General features: G+C 38.3%; 1 protein-coding gene across 1 annotated transcript in view; it reads right to left on the bottom strand.

Moving 5' to 3' along the window:
- The window catches only part of dyrk1b (dual-specificity tyrosine-(Y)-phosphorylation regulated kinase 1B), a 36,644-nt gene extending 17,757 nt beyond the window's left edge, over nucleotides 1–18,887 (bottom strand). Inside the window, exon 1 of the mRNA XM_057339605.1 lies at nucleotides 18,126–18,887. The gene's annotated coding sequence lies outside the window, so the exon portion shown is untranslated. The remainder of the gene's footprint in view (nucleotides 1–18,125) is intronic.
- Nucleotides 18,888–20,502: the final 1,615 nt, after the last annotated feature.

The following is a 20,502-nucleotide window of genomic DNA, read 5'->3' as shown; positions in this document are numbered from 1 at the left end:
TGTCAAGAAGCTGTTTTAAAACCCTGGTGAATGATGGTTCATAATTCTGCTCTGTTCTCCCCTAAAAAAATTGTAAGGGGAGGGGGTCGATGGGGGTGCAAAACGAGGTTAACCATGCCGTCATTCATCCTGCATGACTCCACAGATGCCCCTTTATATGCATCTTTTAACATACCCCTCTTGATGAGAGGCAAGGATCGATAAGACCGCTTTCAGTGAGTGATATACAAACGTTTAATATTTTTTTAATCGTGAAAAGCAATTACTTAAATAACAGATAACCCCGCCCAATTTGGAATCATATGTGAAACTATTTTATCTCGATTTTCGTGCAAACTATCTTCACTAGTCCAAAGAGCAAAGGTCTTAAAAATGTTACACCTTAGTGACAAACAGATGGATACCATCAACGCATTAAACACAGACAGCCTAACCTAAACATTATCTAAAAAACAATATAATGATCAAGTCTGATTCACTGATACACCAGATTAATTGTAAAATAATTTTGGAAGACGTACTTAACCTAAAATGAACAAACTATAAAAAATACCGAGATGTGAGAAAATATAATTAAGATCCGTTTAATATTTTATTGTTACATAACCTTTAAAACAGTCAATTTAAACTAAAAAAGAATTAAACTTTGCTCCTTTCTCTCCACAGCTACAGCAGCGCGCGCCCCTGTGACAGCTGCGGCAGCCGTCCTCATGTCACATTATTATATTTAGTTTGTAAATCGTAAAGGTACAGATAAACGTCTACGTGTATAAGTGAGCTGGTTCTTGAGAGGAAATGTGACTCGGTTCCAATAAATCACCTTTGCAAAGCTTCCAGACACCCGAGATTAAAAACGCAAGACGAAGATTCCGGGACTCACGTGCCTTGCAGCAAAATTCCACCCGGCAACTGCACATTGTACCATGGTAACAGCCCTGCCATTGGTCCCGGGTGCGTTTTGAAATGACCAATGGGAGGGCCGGCAGCGGGTGATGCGTGTTGCTAGGTAAACATGATGCAGTGGGAAGATACGGTAGTCGAACTTCAAGGAAGAAGCTAGCGAGCGCAAAAGGAACGGAGGGGTACCACAGCAGCGAATTACAATTACACTGCGGGGAGATTGCCGGGGTTGTGTTTCAGCTCTGCTCGCGCCAGAGATGTTTTTTTCTCCATTTTAAAGTGTGCATTACAGAGTTACATTTGTCTGTTTGGACACATGCAAGTTAAATAAGGCAACAAATATGGGTTTGCTGGAAGCACAGATAAGGACGGCATGCTGACCAAAACAAATCATTTACTCTTCAGTGGTTTATTTTCAACCTCCTTATCGATAGGCAGAATGTCCAGATATACATCATAGCGTTTCCAGCAAACGCTTCCCATTGGCAAGCCACCTGTCCGCCAACAGTGACATGTTTACAACTAAGGAAAGCTACAGGGTGATGTTTGACCTCTCAGTCCCTAAATATTTAAAATAGCAACAAAGTTGGGCTTTCTTTGGACAACATCTATTCCTTATATCCAAGAGCAGTATAAGAAAACATGCCAATTATGGAATGGACATTTAAAACAGGTGGGGACCATCTGAAGCCATGACAAAGTTGCATTTAACAGAAAACTAGTCTCAACATTTTATTCACAAGTTAATGTCTATATTCACGTGTTAGCAGTAAAATATGTGCATTTAATCTTTTCAACTTAATCAACAAGAAATCCTGGTTTAGGAGAGAGTGATGTCACTGTAGCATGCAAATAACCACATGTACAGAATATGAGGGTGTAGGTACAAAATTGTTTCAAAACAAAACATTCTACCTTGTTACACATCAATTACATGTGACAAAAATGGCACAATGTTGCTACTGCCATGGAAGTTCTGCCAAGAAACCAAAGAGGGGCTCAAGTTTACCATTACAGAAGTTTGAGGTTTCATCCATAAATAGGTTGCATGAGGTGCCATGCTTGGACAAGACATGAACAGAAAAGCTGTCCAACACTTAGGACCAGCTGGTACAATGGTGCAAGCATTTCAAAATCACTGCCACTGCTGTCACATCTTTAGTCTTGCCTTGTTTTAAAACATTTGACTTTCATAAAACGTTTTTTTCATAAATATCGACAGAGCATCAATATGCCAAATTTATGTTTCCACATATAATACTAATTTTAGTAACATTTCTAAAACACAAATAATGCACATAAAAATTGTATTCACAGTACAGCAAGCGGATGTCATAATATTTCTAACGTATAAACAATTCACGTAAAAATAACAAATGCGTTCACAGTACAGCAATTGGATGTCATAATATTTCTAATTCATGTAAAAATAAATATATTTACAGTACAGTAAAGGAATATAATAATTAAGATCACAGTAAATTTAACATAGCCTAAATGATCTGGTAATAATACACACGATCAGGAAGATACAAAGCTCTACAGTATCTGTTCACACGTGTCAATGCACTTACACCTGACCCTTTCATAGATGCAGGAGAATCCCCACTGTTAATCCCTGATGAGCCTTCGCCCACCCTGCCCTCCCTTTCGCGACCTTTCACCTGAAAACCACACATCTAACAGTTACATAGACAGTCAATGAGAGAAGCAGCGAGGGCGCTGTCGCCCGGGTCACACCAGTGTCACTTTCTATGCTCAATTAATCTACAATTATTTATTCTGTGTACAAGTATACCGCTTTATTGAATATGTTTGGGTCCTCTACATGCTATAGGCAACAAAAGAGGGATTAGAGTTTATTTTCTTTCTTAAGGGTTCATGAAGAGTTTATAAATCATGGGTTCTTTCAGCAGGTGTCAATGGCCTTGAGGTGACACCAAAATAGCAGCCAGATGTAGCCAGTACATAATTTTACATTTGAAAATAAAATACAAAATAAAACAATTCCCTTATGTTACATATAACTTGATATTATTCCTGGAACAGAGATTAAAAGAAAAATGCATGCATAGGGATGTGATATTTTCTGGTGATGCCTCCTTTGCTGCCTCTAGTGGTCAAATGAAGTCACTGCATAAAAGGAGAGAGCATTTGTGCCTGAGACTGCCTTACCTAATAAGCACTTGGTGAATGTGATTTCAACCTCTACCTTGCCTCTAATTATGTATAATTGCTCATAGCACAGTGTCATAGGCTGATATGGCTATTTATACGTTTTTCAAATAGGTCTTTGTTTCACAAAGTCATACTGGAAATAGGTGCTTGAAAAAAAAGTCCATCTGTATTTGATGTTTTTTTGAGAACATGTTTAGAACAACAACATAATCAAACATGATATTTAGAAACAGTACCTCTATCTGTACCTCCCAAGAATTTGTAAACAATATGATAGGATCTGAAACAACATTTTAGGTAAAGTGTGCGCCGTGAACACAGACATTTATAAATTCGATAAATCTGTTTAGGTATTTTTAAATTAGTTATATGTTTTATATATATTTAAATATAACTGTATTATAACTATTTAAACTACTGTATTAGTATTATGGTAGATATTTACTGTCTCATTATGTAGTAACCACCACAGTTTACAAAACAAATAACACCAGCTCAGTAATCCACACAAAAGTTCATAAACACATGATCTAATAGCAGGACTAAAGGCCACTGTACTTGCCTAGGGACAAACCCATTTAACAAAATCAATCTAAAACACAGGTCAATATATTTCCCCATTATAAGGCATGAATGCTATATGCAATATATTTAAGAGGAAACTATTTCCAATAACCTTAAAAAAATGCTTTCTCTCTCACTGCTTGTCCTACGTCCTCAGTCAATTGTTTCAAAAAGGTTAAACAATCATGAGGGATGCAAACGTGATTAATAAATCAAACTGATGCTTCTATTATATTGGGATCTCCTTATATGCTACACCCTTGTGTTGTGCTACACTAAACAACAGAATACACAATAAACAACTCAAATTCAAGTCTCAAGTAATTTTTAAGATTTCTTGCTTTCCAACAACTTCTTATAAACTTTTAGAGACAATCTCGTCCTCTTTGGACAAACCTGTTAATGTCAGTCACATAAACAAAAGAACAACATTGCATACTGCTTTTAAGTTACCACCTACAGAAAATGGTAAATAAACTCTTAAGACAACACAAGCATAACTGTCAAACAGCCCTAAACAGCGTCTTAACATGAACCTTCCACAAAGGGCATTGTTTGAAAAACTGCCATTATCTTTACAGACAATGTTATAATGTAACAAGACACGACTCCTAACATTATAAGTACATTAAACAGATATCTAAATTTATGTGTCAAAGTCAACATGAAAGTAGTTTTTAAAGGGGATGTCCAACGGTGTTTCATGCATTCTGACTTCTTTACAATGAGTGCATTTACATGCACAAAATAAACGGATATCGATCAAAAATCAGCTTATAAAAGAAACCTGTTGTCAAAACGGCGTTTACATGGAAGTTTGAGACTGGCCTGGTTTCTCGCGTGCAGTGACGTCACCATCGATAGTTTGTTTAGTAATTAAAAATGAAGCGGGAAAACGGTCAGAAACTGTATTTTTATATCTCTTCTCATGTCCGCAGTACCTGCATATGCAACAACAGTTTTTAATTTTGACGTTTCTACATCAACTGCATGATTCGAGAGCGGACTTTTATGCGTCATTTTACTATTACTTCAGTTTGGGACTTTTACTATTGCACTGTCAGACATGCGCACATAAACAAAACTGAGAGAAAACCGGTAAAGGCGTGCTTACATGCAGCATGAAATTGGAGTAATGGGCAAAAAACTACCTCTGCCGAGCGGGTTTTGCTTACGCCGTTTATGAGCTTTCCCCGATTAAAGTAAACCGTTTTACGCATTTACATGACCTTACTTGTTATCAGCTTATTAAGCATAACCGGACTATGAATGAGGCATTTATATAGTGTTAAACGTGTTGTCATCTCATGCTTGACATGATCAACTTGAAAAAACGAGTTGGACGTATGACGTAGTATTCTGTGCTTGATACACTCCCCCAGCGTTCGTATACTGTAGGTTTCGGAAAGTTTTTTCCGAACATGAAAATCCGTTTAGTATCAGTTTTTCTTAGTCCCTTATTGGAAAATTCTCCCGGAAAATGCCCAAGCGTCAACCCGCCAGAGCGAGAAGAGCACACCCACACATTAACCAGCTGGAGCAAGAGAGAGAGAGAGCACTGCGTTAAGTTCAGCTGTGTTTGTTTGTTCACTGCATTTCGATGAGGAATGTTATATAAACGGTGGATATAACGCTGGATTTGCAGATCATTTGAAACTCGCCAAAATTATGTCGGGTGTCTTCACAAGAAATGCTGCGCGCATTTAACAGACTGTCATTTGTAACTGCAGTTGCGGCATTACGCCACAGTGGAGGCGCTGTTTCGTTATCAGCACACTGAGGCGCTAAAAAGAGTTGCAGAACAAGAGCTAGCTGTGTTTCACGGCTGTTTGTTTTGCATCAAAGTACGTTTAATTCCTTAAATTAACATGACGTACATCATTGTAGTATCTTTAGCTGTGCAGTCGGATCGTTGAATCAGCGTATACTGTACACAGTGAGTTCCCCAGTATGAACGCACATTGCGTTAAGAACGACTCGCACACGATTGACTCATTTGAACCGATTCATTTAAACTATTGAACTTTTCAGTCACTAGCGAATATAAGAGATCATTGAATCATTTAAAGTGAACCACAGAGAATGCAAGATGTGAATGAGCTTTGCTCATTTAGTAAGACTGGTTAATTCAGTTTGCTATTGTGGGCTGAAAAGTTAGTTGAAAATGATAAAAAGCTTTATTTGATTGAAAAAAACATTTCTGTTTGGTTGAATAAAAGTAATGTTTTATATAACTTAATAATTTTCATTTTCGTCTAATTTTATTAGAACTGTTAATATGTCAAAGTCAGTTTGGTTAAGCCATTTAAAGGTACGGTAGGCCTTCGTGTGTGTGTGTGTGTGTGCGTGTGTGTGTGTGTGTGTGTGTGTGTATCCAAGATCGGGATGGCACCACCTCCGCCTCATTTTGAGCGAGGAAAAACCCTGGAGATATGTAGAAACTGTCTGAGTTACGGCAACTTTATTTATTTTACTAAAACAAGCTCCTGTTTTAATAGAGCTTTTTCAAACAGAAAAAGTTTGTCATCTAAAACTTGCTTCTGTAGTCTTTCACCAAAAGTAACTTTCCCGGCCTCTGTAATGGCCTTGTTTTTCTAACATAACCTGGTTTACGTGGGTGCAAAATAATGTCTACGAACAGCAAAACAGTCATTTTAGGAATGAAATTCACATTTTCACTCCAATATCCTGCATCTTTTGAAAATACATCATATTACAGAAGTAAATCTGGTCACAGAATGATGTTTAATGTTGACTTGAAATTATAATTTACAAGCCTTGATTTTTTGATAGCATCCATCTGTATTAAAGGGATAGTTTGCCCAAAAATGAAAATTCTGTCATCATTTACTCACTCTCTTGTCATTTCAAACCTGTGACTTTCTTTCTTCCGCAGAACACAAATTTTGATGAATGCACAAAATTCACCCATTCACTTCTATTGTATGGACACAAAACCAATGCAAGTGAATGGGTACTGCCGCCGCCGTTCACAACATTTACAAGTTAAATTCTTCTAAATATCTTCTTTTGTGTTCTGCAGAGGAAATAAAGTCATACAGCTTTGAAATGACAAGAGGGTGAATAAACAATGACATCATTTTCTGTCCCTTTAAATCTTATTCATAAAAACGCAAGTCTAATAGCAACTGTTAGCTGAAAAAGTTTAAAAGGGTCGAGTTCAAAGATTTTAATCAACACAGGGGGATTTTCAGTGTAATGCTTCTGAACACACAAAGTCCATAAGACTAAAAAAATTACCTCTACCCCATCCCCTTTTGGACATCAAGCCAAATATATACCCTTAACAGTTGTACTGTCAATACAGCAATTCTTAGAGTATGTTTGCGCGATGAAATACAGAAAGTTTTATCTTTGCGGTTTTTTAAAAGTTTCACGTATACACATGACAGCATTATCAAAAATGATCTGCATTTACATCGATCCCTGTTTTAAGCTAAAAGCGCTTATTATATACTTTGTCGGCATGCCGCGTGTATGTGTGTTTATACAGTTTGTGTATATAAATACTATGTCTCTGCTGGTTGTAGTGGTGAGTAAATCTACTTATTGCTGGATAAATGATCACGCAGCATAAACATGCAGCATGGACGCCACCATTATTGTTTTGGGAATACTCGCGCATGCCTACAAACTGAACGTGTAATACGAATGCGTATGAAGTCATCGTTTTTGGAAAACGCCACCTCCAAGTTTACACAGAGACGATAACGCTATAGTTTTCAAAAACTTGCACTTTGAGACCCGTTTTCAAAGTTTGAGTTTTCCGTCCCCCAAAACGCTGTTGTCGTGCAAATGAACAGCCAAAACGCATAAAGCTTTCAGTTTTTACTTGAAAACGGTCTTGTGTACACGGCCTCTTAGACCCTCAGTCCACATGGACACCTAATGCCCCACTGCCACCTCTCTCCTCTTCTCCATACCATCCCATTCCTCCTATACTGCACATACGATGTGATTAAGCTTTTGTTAAGCCAGGCATAATCTCTAGAAGCTCTGGCTATTTAATTCTTGCTGTGCCAGCTTAGAGTAGTCATGGAGCCTGGCATTGGGGTGTGTGCAGGCAGGCACTTTGGCTGTCACGGTTAGTGCATGAAGCAGTCTCGCACTCCCACAGTGACAACAGGGCCTTTTACATGGACACATGCAATCTATTAACCATGGGCTTTGAAATGGAAAGTCATCTTTCAACATGCTGCATGATGCATGCATGTGTACACTGTACAGACAGACCGCCAGACTGGCCAGCTTGCCAATGAATGAATTTGGTTCATTTGACTTTGGGGGACCATTTATGCACTAGGCGGTTTCCTGCACAAGGATTATCTTAAGGCAGGACTAGGCCTTAGTTAAATTAGGATATTTAAGTCGTTTTAAAAAATATACTTTACAAAAAACATTACTGTGTGCATCTTGAGACAAGACAACCGCACTGAAATTAAATTTAATATATGTCAGTGCAAGTTGTTTCGATCAAGACACCTCTAACATTCAAGTTAGTCTGGGCCTAAACTAAACCCTGTCCGGGAAACCGCCCATAAAGGTTTACAGGGCTCCAGACTACGACTAAATGGTCGCATTTTGCGACCAGTTTTCGAGACATCACGAGCGTTTTTTACAAGTACTCGCGCATGTGCGACCTGCAAATTTGGAATTTCTTCTAGTTGTTATTTCATGTGGAAAGACGAGTAGAACGTGAGTCCGCCACCAGTGTAGGCTGTGTGATAGTCAACTGCGCGGGTCACTCACACGTCACTGATGTTTCCCGCTGCCGTGCACAATCCAGGTAGTCATTGACAAGTTTACACACACACAATGTGAGCGCATTACTATGAGTCGCTGTTTGCTGTGACGGATTTCTTGAGCCCGAGAACGAACGATTTGATATACGAGACGTTTAAAACGAAACTAACCTCGGAGGAGTTCAGGAAACATAATTTATCTGTTAATTACTTGAGACAGCACTGGATCATTTCAATTCTGTTCACAGCAAGAACGAACGACAGGCGAATGCTCTTGTTTGGTTTTATTTGACGTAATATTTACATGCATTGTGTGAACATGAGGAAAAGTGTCCTTAATGCACAATAAAATTATCGTAAGAACGTAACAACACGAGACCTTTCCTTTTGCTTTAATGGGTAACACGGTTAACAATTAAATATATACTTTTTGACAAACACAATTTCTGTTGGTTCAAATTAATTCAGATTACAGTCTCTCTGTTTAGCACCAATCTCTGCCTCTTTTTAAATAAGCAGAACCAAATCTGCGGTCATCAAGTAACTTATTTGTCAGTATCAGAAGTACAGCTATTTTGGGGAAAATAATTGAATAATTGCATTGCAGGCTGATTTAAGGTGTGCCCCTAAATTTTTTGCTTGCACTCCTCAAATTTTCAATCAGGGGCTACAGTGCTCCTAGTAAAAAAAAGTTAGTCTGGAGCCCTGGTTTATCTATTCTTAACCGATTCAGATGCATACTGTCTATAGCTAGGCCAGCCTGTAGGACTAGGATCATCAAATGTCCATTGCTTTCTAGCACTTGCACTTTCAGAGTTTCTGAATCAATGTAGCAACCAAGTACCTGCAAAATCCTTCTCCTGAAGTCTAAGCAACCCCAGAGGGCTTTACATTAGCTGAAAACATCTGGCCTTTTATTAAAGGGAGAGTACACCCAAACATAGAAAATCTGTCATCATTTATTCACCCTCATGCCGTACCACCAGTATACAACTATTTTTCTGTGGAAAGCAAACAAAGCTATTTTGAGAAATGTCTTCGTAGTTTTGTGTCCATTCAATGTAAATCAATGAGGTCAAATGTAGTTTGGTTACCAACATTCTTCAAAATATCTTCTGTGTTCTACAGAAGAAAGTCATACAGGTTTGAAATGACATGAGGATGAGAAAATGACAAAATAATGTTTTGGTGAACTATCCCTTTAAGAAAAAAGGAAATTGCCCTTTAATATGAATATATTAAACACAGCATTAAGAACATCTATAAACATTCCATCCAAACATTGACAAAACTTAAATAAAGAGAATATAAGCATTAAAAACTGACAGTCTCTCACTTGTGCCAATAAGGATCAATTTTTTATGACATTATTCTGCACCTCAGCTTCTTATCAAATTCCAGATGTGAGGTAAAATAAATGCTATTGGGCATTTTAAAAGTAGGAGGAGTCACTGAATATGTCCCACCCTAACTTTCTGTTTCAGTGGAAATTACATCACTACATTGAACCTGAAGCTGCACATTTCAGGGCACTTCAGTGGGTCTTCAAATGTCCTGGAAAATAGTGAAATAAACAGTTATTAACATAAGTGCAACAGACTAAAATAAAACGGTGGCATATTCTCAGTTGCTCCTCATTTCCGTCTTTCTCCTCTTTTCTCCTCTCATCTCTTCCCCCAGTCCTGACCCACTTTCATCTCCCTTTGAAGAGAGAGTGACCCAGCAATGTCCCTGATGAGGATCCTATACTGTTCTGCCCTGCACTATCCCCACGTCACCGTATCCATAGAGACATGGGCCATGTAAATAAATTCCAAAATTCAACAATATACAAGCCTTATGAGGGTGTTCATGTGATTCCAAACCCTGTCAAAGAGGGAACAAGCAAGTAGGAATTACAAAACTATTCACAATATTAGTTTTAAAACTTTTGAATGGGTAGTTCATATTGGTCAGGTGATGGACTGAATCTAAACTGGTTTCCTTTCCAAAGAAGATGAGAATGTATTCTAAATATAAACATATTTAGATATGTTGAGTTATGGTGCTCATGCAAAAGATGCCATTTTGAATCCTTACCTCCACACCGCATTTACTGTCAGCAAAACTTTCAGAACAAAAAAACTCTGTTGGCCAAAAAACCTCTTTGGGCAACTTCAATTGCTCAAGTCTACATTTAAATTTTGAAGCTTATATCCTGACAGCTCAAAATTTGGTCTGCACTTAGTTTTAGTAAACAGCAGAACAATAAAATATATTTTTCACCTTGAGTTCTTTTAATTAAAGTTGTGGATGTGTCATGCACTTGACTTTAAATGACATTGCTCTAATGGTAAAGGGATTCGCAAGGGATGGATAAAGATTACTAGAATGATGAAGAAAAGTCTATTTCAGGAGCAGCTCATAACATCTTTATCCCATCCAGCTCCACCGACGACTTTCTCTCTCTGACACACATACACATCCATCTTTACACCTTTCCTTTTTGTCTTTAGATTGGGTTGAAGTTTCATCCATCTTAATTTATTGAGAGTGATTCTCTCGAAGTTTATTCTACTTCCCTGCAACCATCTTCCGGGATCACTTCTCTGTACTTTCAAACCCATTCAGCCTCACTCTCTCTCCATCTCAGAGCTGCCTTAAGCAGGTCACAGGGTTTTTCCTGGCTCAAAATGAGGCGGAGGTGGTGCCATCCTGATCTTGTACATATGCGCATGTGTAGGCCTACCATTCCATTAAGTGGATTAACCAAACACTTCACAAACAACATACAAAAGTTCAAAAAATTTGATGAAAGTGACAATCATTAAGTTATATCAAACATAAAATTTATCCAACCAACAGAAAAGTTACTTAAAATCAAATATAAGCTTTTAATCATTTCAACTAACATTTCAGCCCACAATAGCCAACTGAATTCACCAGTTTTACTATATGAGCAAAGCTCATTCACATCCTGCGTTCTCTTGTGGTTCACGGAGCTTTAAATGATTAACTGTTCTCTTATATTCACTAATGACTGAATAGTTTCAAATGTTCAAACAAATCAGTTCAAATGAGTTATTAGTTTATCATTGTGGCATAATGCTGCAACTGCGGTTAAAATAACAGTCTGTTGAATGCATGCTGTTTTTTTATTTAAGACACCCAACATAATTTTGGCCAGAGACTGAGGCGGCACAAAATTTGACTGAGGCGGCCGCCTCCAAATTTTCTATGCAGGAAAAACCCCTGGGTCAGCAAGGCAGGGATGCTGAGAAGGAAAAAGATCACCACAGAGAAGACGGACCTTCTTATCACACAGATGCACAGAGAATGCTAAAACACACATACGTACAGTGTGACTTCACATTGATTCAACACATACATGCATCACACTAATGTAGGCAAACCAACTTTCTGTCTGCACATAAATTTAAAATAAATGCTATTAATAAAGGCAATTTCAGTTTTTTAACAATACTGCACTCAGATATTCACAGCTTTTTATCTGGGAAAATGGTTTCAGACCTAAATATGCGGTAAATGTCAAGAAAATGGTCTCACCTTGTTTTTGCTGTTGCTAAGGTGCTTTTAGTGGTATTTAGCACATTGTTACTAGGGATGGGCATTTTTCAATAATTTCATATTCGAATATTTGAGCTCATAAAAAACGAATATTCGAATATTGGAATTAAGTTAATAATGACGTAATTTGTTACGTTTTTATTTAGTCACAATTTCACATCAATCTTATAATTATCATTAAATATTCATAATGCATTAATATTATATCCTGTATATCGTTTTTTTTTATGTTGAAAAAATAGAAAAATACATAAAAACTGCATTTAAACCTGCGCGGAACGGTATAATACAAAAAGAAAACAGACAAAACAAAACACAACGTACATCGACAGTCTGTAATATATGGTTATCTTGTTTATTTTGTTTTACATGTTCTTGATAAGAAAAACAAGCATATAGGTCTATTTTACTCTGGTGAAAGTCTGTTCAACAAGCCGACGGTTAACAAGCCGACAGCATAGAAACGCGCTGCTCTTCTCTAACTCCCGGTAACAAAACCCAGATCTGACAAGAATACCTGGCTTTGTACAAGAATACTAAATATACAAGAGAAAATAAGACAGGTCTCTTAAAATGAGTAAAACAACTAATTTGTTTCCTTTTTTTAATTAAAGTTTTTATTGCTGAAATTGCATGCATTAATATCTGTGAAAACTAAACCCATTTAGTACATTTCATTGCCATATTAAATTCAAAATGCAATATAATACAAATATATAAGTAAGAAACATGAATAAAAATAAAAAGAATCATTTCAAAGGTAAACAACTAACTTCAGCTTATGCATGATGCATTTAGTTTATATAAATTAGTTTTAGTTTCTTTTTTTACTATTGAATAGTAATATATAGCCCATGACTTTTATTTTGGCAGGTTGTCGGAAGACGCTTATTTTTTACTATGTCTGTTTCTTCACTCAAACAATAACATGTTCGTGAAATAAACTCTCAGAGCAACTCTGGAGGTGAAGTTCATGTCCTCATTCAGCGCAGACAAATTTATGTGCATCACGCGTGTAGCACGTTAAACTGTGCAGTTCATTCACGCAGACACGCAGAACAGACAGATGGCATGTGTAAATAACAGGATTCGGCGTCCACAAGTACGCATCTAGTTTAATGGACTCAATGCAGCCAGAAAACAAGTTTCACTCGCAAAATAGACTAAAACTAAGTAAAATAGCAGTTCACCATTTCAATAAGCTCTCACTTATTTATCAGCATGAGAAATACGTGTGAGCGTGTGAACAGACTAAAATGCGTGTGTCTCACAGGGTAATGCGTGAAACTTCAGAGCCCTGTAACATGAATAGAATTTAGCGGGCTGTGCGTCAGTAATAACGGTCCGTGGGGAAACGCAGTGCTCCGTGTGTATTGTAGTTAAATGGATTAAACAAAGCTTCGAGGCAACAAAATTTGCCTCGATGATTTTTTGTATTCGAATTACTCGAGTTACTCGAGGAATCGTTTCAGCCCTACCCGCGTAGACTTCATACTAAAGGTCTGGGAACTTTGGACGCTTTCGTTGGACAAGGCCCGCCCAAGAGGCTATATGACTGTCAAGAACCAATCACACTTCGTTTTGTGCCGTGTTTAGAGGTGTCCCCACAGTAACAGACCGGTGTACATTCACGAACGTGTCAAAAGTTAACAGCAACAACAATGTTTCAGAGGTTATGCCGTTAATCTCACATACTTATGATGAATTCTTACTGCAACCGATGTAAACACAACAGCTTACTTCTTCAATCAGGCGGCTTTGTGTTGTTTCCAGACGGACCGTTACAGAATGCGACACGCATTGAAATCCTGTAGAATTCAATCAGATGATGACTTCAAACTTCCTTAAGTGTTTCAAAGAAAGTGTGCCTCATGCATCAGACATTAAGCCAACGGTCCAAGTCAAAAGTCTTTAACACCAAATCTCTGTGATTTTCTGAACCATAGACACTAAGGACCTTTAAAGTAAATCAAGGGGATTTTTTGCTGCTTTTTTAAATCAACAGTACACCATTTGTCAACAAGCCGCCTTATTTGAAGTATTATTTTTATCTGCAGTACAAACTGAATGAGCTATACACAAAAGTTTACTACCTGGGTTTGGCGTTTGTTCAAATCACTAAACTTTAGCACAAGCAAATACAGACTTATGAAAGTAAAGAAATATGTAATATGTTTGAAACCATGTAGTTAACCACTGAAGCCTTGTGAATGTCTTTGATTACACAGATAAACGCAGATAAAAAAGTATGTATGTTAACACACTAAGATGTTTCAGATATAAGAGTCACAAAAATGTATGTTTAAATGAAGTTTTTTGGTAAATTACACCTTAAAATCTGACCAAGACTGCATCACATAGTGGTGGGGACTAGACCAGAATGACTCACACATACACACATTACTGCTGCTAAGGGCTGCTTCATATATGCATGCAGTGGTCGAAAAAAAAAAAGAGAAACAGAGAATACAGAAACAAAAACTATCTACAGGGAAAGTGTCCATATCTCCCCCTGCACCACTTACAAAGAGCAGGCTGAGGAAAAAGCGTCCATACTTCTGCTAACTAGATTATGTGTTCAAGTGGTCCAGATACAAGCGATGTCCTATCACATATCACTATAAGAGCAGCTATCAGTGCTTTTACAGTATCTAACTTTCCATTTCTTCTCGCCTCCATCACAAATCAGTGGCTGAAAAAAGTACAGCTCCTAGCATCTCTCGTACCCTAGGTATCCACCATACCTGTCCAACATCTACGAAAGCCACTGTGTGCTTTACAATACCAATTTATGTGATACTGGAAGCGAGAAACAAACTACATTAGGAAGGGACATAAAGCAACAGCTTGTGAAAGGAAGCTGGGAGCTGCCCATGAAGTCAGCTAAGACGCTTTCATGTGCCTTATGCAAATTTGACTTTTGCTCCAAACACAGATGGAGATCACACAGTGATACAGGGTCACGGTAACATGAATGAATGAATAAAATCTATCACTCGTGTGGCTACCAAATGTTGGCTCCATGAGAAATCCAAGTTTAGAATTACACCAATTCAAGATGAATCAAAAGCTATAAAAAAATGCTTGTGCAGTCAATTAAAGTACATTCCATTTTATTTGATCATTTGGGAGTGGCATACTTTGTGAAATGACAATAAATAATTTTCAAAGTGACCTTAAGTGCCAAATCGACCGTGTGCAAAAAACTCCTGTATAATATTGGATATAGACCTAAAATCACCACATCAGTCAGTAGTGTTTTTTTTGGTAGTGATGATGCAAGATAGATGCATCAGTTTGGCGCCGCCAACATTGGTGCCTCACTGACATTTATCTATGATTTACAAGATGTAGCAATTAATGTTTAAGAAAGAGTTTAAAATGCGTCCCTATTTCCTGATGCAGCTGTCTTGGAAAGATCTGTATCTTTGATGGGTTGAATCCAATTTGAAGATCTGCAGAATGATTTCAACACCCTTTAACATCCTGGACAATCTACAGATTGATGAGAATGTATGTTATCATTCATAGAGCCACATGTTGACCTCACACACAAGGAAAAGCTTGTTAAGAGCCACATCCAAATCGATGTGTTAGGCTATATGCCATCTGATGAGTGAAGGGATTTGTCCTGACAGTAAGGGCAAAGTCACAGGGACATATATAAAGAAGCGGAGGAACAGCTGGTACATGAGTGGGATATAGTGGTGGGCTATGGAGAGAGCATCTTATGCTGAGGATACATGAAGAACTCTTCTACCAAAGTTTTTCTCCTAAGCAACCTTCCTATTCTTTCTAACAACATGTTGAACAACCAAAATATAGCATATGCTGTTCATCAAGGAAGTCAGCATGCAAAAACTGGTATTGAAACGATGTAGTTCTAAGTGGGTGTGTGTCCTCTCCCAAAGCTATCATATTTAGGAGTATGCTGTGAGATGAATGGGAAATACTGCCTCAGATGGACTCTGAAATGACTGACAAGCTTGTGTCTATTTTGGTTTAGATTGTCAGCTACAGAAAGAACATAAAAGACATGACAGTAATGGCTTATCAGGGGCAACACTGTTGTCTAGCCAAAAGAAAACTTTTCTTCAAAAAATTCTTCCTGAACACATACATAGGAGTTGTTTAACCATGCTGTGTCGTTATGTCTTGAATCTCAATTGAGGAAAACTTGTTTCAGAGTCCCGCTGCATGCTTAATGTGCTGTCCCCGAGTTAAAAAGTTACAGAACAAGTGTTTCCTTGAAAACGTTTACAAAGTATTCTGATATAACATGCATTGGCCGTGGCTTTGAGTGGACCGCTGAAACAAGTGTTTTAGTATAAAACACTTCCTGTCCGGCAAAGAACCCTTTTAATTTAACATCACAATACGTTTACAGTTGTTGTAAGATTTCGTACAATGAAGTTAGTTAATCTATTCACAGTTCCGTGTCAGTCTGCCACAGACACCAAAAGAAATACCCCCTCCTAAAAACATCCAAAACAGAGCTTTACACAAAAACAAACCAGATAAATAGTGTTTCAAAAAATAAAAGGGGAGATTAATGTAGGATCCAGGCAGATGTTTGAAAATGCATTAAGAAACCCTAAAAAGTTCAAGTTGATTTTTAAAAAGGTTGAAAATGGGTGAAATTCTAAGATTTTTAAAACACAGAAGACATTGCAACCACAAGACAAGTTCATTTACACATACTCTTAAATAAGCTATTTTATGAATACGTTTCTTTATAATGTTATATTCCTAGATAGAATTCATGGAAAAAATAACCAGGTGGTTTTCTAAAAGTGTGGTTTTTGAAAATCTTTAAATCCAAGCTTTCCTCTACAATCCAAATGATTCCACCCATTTTTCTTCTGAAAAATCTACATAGTCTGTCGCAAAAGCATGAATCCTAACTAACACAATGGCAATAGCTACGTTTTATTCATTCCTAAAGGTGACAATATCTAAACATGCCATAAAGAAAGCTGATCGAGATGGCAACATGCAAGAGAAGAAGAGAACTGTGTCCATTTTGAACCGGCATTGCTACTTCAGCACCACAGCAGAATCCTTACAGAAAACGCCATGGAGATGAAGGGTGTAGGCAATGCCAGATATATCCAAGGTTTCAGCTGCACGACACACCAGGCTAAATTGAGACCTGGATAAATGTGTCAGATCCGAATTTACTCCAGAGGTGAAAAGAAATAAGAATCGGCCGTATATCCCCTGTCGAGCACGTATGACCAATAAGAAGAAAAATCGTAACGTCACCCTATACAGAGAGCCTCGATACAAAGTGGCATTTTATTAACAAAATGCATCCATTATACATCAAAATGAAAATCCTAGGTCCAAAACGGTAAATGCAATAACTGATGCAGTAAAAACCAACGAGGTATTGGCAAATTTCGGTAGCTTAGAGACATCATATTCACAAGATTTGCATCCCATGCAACACCGCAGTTTTGCATTAATGTAATTGTTGCCGAAGTGATGCGGTGGGATTTTTGTCACAACCATTAAATGACGACTGGGTGTCTAAAACAAACGTGATGGGCTAACCTGACTCATCAATCTGAGTAATGAAAAACGATAATCGAAAGACGCATTGAAGGTCTCATAATCCATAATCGAACATGTTCACGGGTGCATGCTTGCAAATGCCAGCAACCCAAAATGCCATGCAATGCATTTGACTGATGGACAATTTCAAATGTATGTGCAATAGCCAAAATCTAATCGATATTCATGTCAGACGAGATAAAAATCTATTGCATGATTTTGAATGATATACATTTGCTGACAACAGGCTTGGCTGCCATGAGATGAGTTGCTGCTCTCTGGATGGCACAAGAGGGTAACGTTTAAATACCTGCCAGTGGTCTTTTGCGTCTGACCCAGTTTACATGAAGTAACAACCCGAATATACCACATTCCCTCCCCGTTCCTGTGCCTAAAGCCCCGGCACTGAACGGCCTGTTCAGAGGGCATCTTCTCTTGATTATTTGACATGAATAAGGAGGGAACAGGCAGAACCGTGTGAGAGCATCCATCCACTCGCTTAAAAATGACGATACCAGATCGTATCCAGCAGCCCGTTTATCAGCTAGCTGGTCCAAATGTGTATTTTATGTTTTAAGAAGCCCACTGTCCTCTTACCTCAGCTTGGTTTCCAGCTTCCCGAAGCAGCCATTACCAGTATTCCCTCTCTACTGTCCGAACCTCCGCCGCACAGGTACCGGGGCGGACCGAAAAACCGGCAAAACGAATCCCCCCTCCCCCGAACCGCCACCCCTTCGGACGGACGGGTTGCTACAATCGCCCTACAAAAAAGACGAAACGCACACGCTGTCTGTCGTCGCTCTACAATCCTTCTTCACCACATTTGTCCTTTTTCTTCAAAGCACAGTCCTGAATAGTCGCAGCGGGAGCGTCTTCAAACCCCCGGCGCGGCTAACCGCCAGTCCGATGAGCAGTACATGCAACCGTGACAGCCACCTCTCGGTACTCCGCGATGTTCCGCCTTGACGTGGTTGTCTCTTCTCTTCTTCTCCGAAAAAAAAGAAACCGCAACGCGTTAAGCAATAGCGGTGGTGGTGTGTGGGTCTCGGCGGCTAGCGCTCAGGCTAACCGCGTTCACATTGCCCAACAGCGGCAGTGTAGTAGCGGCTTGCTCGCGGTCGTGTTGCAGCAGCAGGAGCAGATGATTAGGAGAGCGATTAAATTAAAGGAATTTCAAAAAGAAAGAAAACGGACGAACTAAAAATCGGGGTTTCTCCGTCGCACCGCTACAGTTAGCGTTGTGCATTCGCCAGGGACCCCCCCTCACTGCCCGTTAATCTCGGATCGGCTCCGCGGCTGCTTGTCGCTTGGAGAGGGTCTGCACGGTAAAGCGCGTTCCTGCAGCAAAGCGCGCTCCCTCCCGCTCGCTTCGGTGTATGCAGTGTTCACAAAATGGCCGCCTAAACAAACCTGACAACGGGCTGCACCCAGCGGCTGTTAGCGTGATTTGCCTCTGCATTTGCCTGTATAGGGGAGAAAAATGATACTTTAAAGAAACAACAATTTAAAAAACTTACACTGGAGTGACTTTATAGCATGTTGTAGGCTATTACAAAATCACAGGCTGCTTGAAGGCAAAACAAATGGAACAATGTCGAGCTGTGTAATATCTTCCTGAGGTCATCCTTGACCATAACTAGTTATAAATAAGAACGCCTTTCATTTTAGTTTAAAATGTATTTTTTTAAATGTATGTAGACAAAGCAATTGAGAAGTTATCCTAATAGGTTTCATTTGTAAAACATTGCGCATCAAGTTACTTTTGCAACCATCATGCGCACTTTAAATGCGACTTAAACAGTTAAACAGGTTCATATTCACCCCTTTTAAAAGTAATATCATGTTATAGAATTTTCTTTATTTTAAACGAAACTACCACAGTAACATTCTACGTCGATTTTTTTATTCTGTCGTTTCTTTGTTACTCTTTATTTATTTATATATCTGTTCGATATATAAATGTTATCATTTTTTGCCTCAAATTATCATCAAATAATATTAACTGACTCTTAGTAACTTAATAACTTTTAAAACATCTGTTGCATAGAGACGCGCATATCGTGAACGCGCGCTGTTCTTCAGTTCTCCGACAGCGAGGTGCTTGCAGACAGCTTTTTTCAAGAAGGGTTCGTGTAGTACATGTATATTTTTGCGAAGGCCTTTTATTGCAATCACACAAATGTCTTACTCCAGGCCGGGGTCTAATAATTCAGAATTGTCTGAATGTGCCACGTACTAATAATAAAGACCTAGTCACTTTCACACCAATCATATTTAAAGGTGTCTGGTTGATAACATTTCACACCTGCCTCTGCAAGAATGTGGGATTCATATCTTGCACGTTATTTCGGCTACCCTAAAGTGTAAGAACTGCATTATTTTTGTAAGAAATATATGAGAAGGAAATGTGCATTTAAATTAGATATAGATCAACTGAGCATCCATGTCTAAAAATTAAACATTATGGAAGTTCGTCATCAAATTCACACAAGGTGAAAGTTCACAGCGCTACCTTTACCTCTGCTTTAAATTCTAATCTGATGCCATCTAGTGGTGTAAAAACAGCACACAAAATCAAAATGATGCACTAATATAATATAAAAAACGTATATATTTTACACTAAATGTTGTAAATCTTGTTATAAAAAATCTGGTAAATACTGCCTTAATTTAGCCAAAAATAATTGTAAAATCATACATATGAAGCAGAGGTGGACAGTAACGAAGTAAATTTGCCTGAGTACTGTACTTAAGTACACTTTTTGAGTATCTGTACTTTACTTGAGTATTATTTTTTCTGAGTACTTGTACTTTAACTTGACTACATTTGAAAGACAAATATCATACTTTTTACTCCACTACATTTATAAAAAGGTCCAAAAGTAGAAAATGGTTTCTATGCAGCGGGGTTTCCTGTGTGCGCAATTTATCTGGCTTGCGATCTGCCAGGACCTTTTACTGTTGCCAAGTATTT

Source organism: Triplophysa rosa, linkage group LG8 (assembly GCF_024868665.1).
Source record: "Triplophysa rosa linkage group LG8, Trosa_1v2, whole genome shotgun sequence".
Taxonomy (NCBI): Eukaryota; Metazoa; Chordata; class Actinopteri; order Cypriniformes; family Nemacheilidae; genus Triplophysa; species Triplophysa rosa.
This window is presented reverse-complemented; position numbering and strand designations above follow the sequence as displayed.